Source organism: Equus quagga, unplaced genomic scaffold, assembly GCF_021613505.1.
Source record: "Equus quagga isolate Etosha38 unplaced genomic scaffold, UCLA_HA_Equagga_1.0 185610_RagTag, whole genome shotgun sequence".
Taxonomy (NCBI): domain Eukaryota; kingdom Metazoa; phylum Chordata; class Mammalia; order Perissodactyla; family Equidae; genus Equus; species Equus quagga.
Genome location: NW_025797738.1, coordinates 1 through 1,126, shown reverse-complemented (window position 1 = coordinate 1,126; position 1,126 = coordinate 1). Strand labels below are relative to the sequence as shown.

General features: G+C 55.2%; 1 long non-coding RNA gene across 1 annotated transcript; it reads right to left on the bottom strand.

Annotated features, from left to right (window-relative positions):
* LOC124233291 (uncharacterized) lies at window positions 1-1,108 on the bottom strand. Its single transcript, XR_006887026.1, has 3 exons — window positions 725-1,108; window positions 253-270; window positions 1-111 (listed from the first exon to the last, which is right to left on the bottom strand). It is a non-coding gene; the product is annotated as an uncharacterized LOC124233291 (long non-coding RNA).
* Between the last annotated feature and the right edge of the window lie 18 nt (window positions 1,109-1,126).

Genomic DNA, 1,126 nt, shown 5'->3' with positions numbered 1-1,126 from the left:
TTACCATGGCCATCAGCACGAGGGCGCTGACCAGTACAGCATACAGGGTGGCCTTCCCCAGAAGAATCTCATAGAGGATGGTGGCAGACAGGACCCCTCGCTGATAGGACACTGTTGGTGGGAAGGGAGAGCAGGTAGGTACCTGTGAGCAGGTGTCTCTGCCTCACCCCCCAGGGTCCATGGGTTCTCTATTCTCTGATTCCAGAGCAAAGACCATGGGAGATGGAAAGAAAAAAGAAGAGGGTCACTTACCTGAGCTGAGGCCACAGTCTGAAAGAAAGAAAGGGGAGAAAATGGGATGAGTAGGGCATGTCACTACTTAAAGACACTGAGCCTTAAGTCAACCTTTTAAGTCATAGGCTCATAGGGCACAAAAACATAACAGCCAGAGGGTGCAGTCAGCCTCCTTGGACAGCCCTGGAGCTGTCTTCCTCATGCTGCTGCGATGTCAGAAGCATCCTCATTGTAACCTCAGGCAACTAGGACCAGTGAGGGGGTGGGAGGCCGGTAGTGAGGGGCCCCATCAGCACAGCCGTGTTGGGCTGAGCATCTGGGGGAAGAACTAGGCTGAGATGCCCTGCTCTCCTTCATGGTGGGCTTTACTCTTCCCTCTCCCACTCCTATCCCTTTTTCTCTATCTAGTCTTTCTGGTCTTCTACCTGGATCTCTCCCTTTCTCTCTAGTCTGACTCAGTCCTTGCCTAAGCCTCCCAGGTCCCACTCACCTGCTCTGCCCCAGACCTCAGCATTGATGTTCTGGGTGACAGGTTTGGTCCGGTTCTCTTTCCACTCATCGTTCTCTTCGAGGCCGAAGAACCTGACTTGGCAGCGGAAGTGGTTGCGGGGGTTGTGCCAGAAGGCAGCAGAGACCCTCAGCCGGCTGCTCAGACAGTAGCTGGGGTTTTCATCATCTGACTGCTCCCTGTAGGGCTGAGGGTCCGTGCTGACCCCAGTCTGGACTTTCTTCCCATTCACCCACCAGCTCAGCTCCACGTGGTCGGGGTAGAAGCCTGTGGCCAGGCACACGAGCGTGGCCTTCTCGGTGCGGGAGATCTCTGCTTCCGAAGGTTCAAACACAGCCACCTTGGGTAGGGTCACCTGGTTCAGGTTCTCTGGAAGGGAAGAAG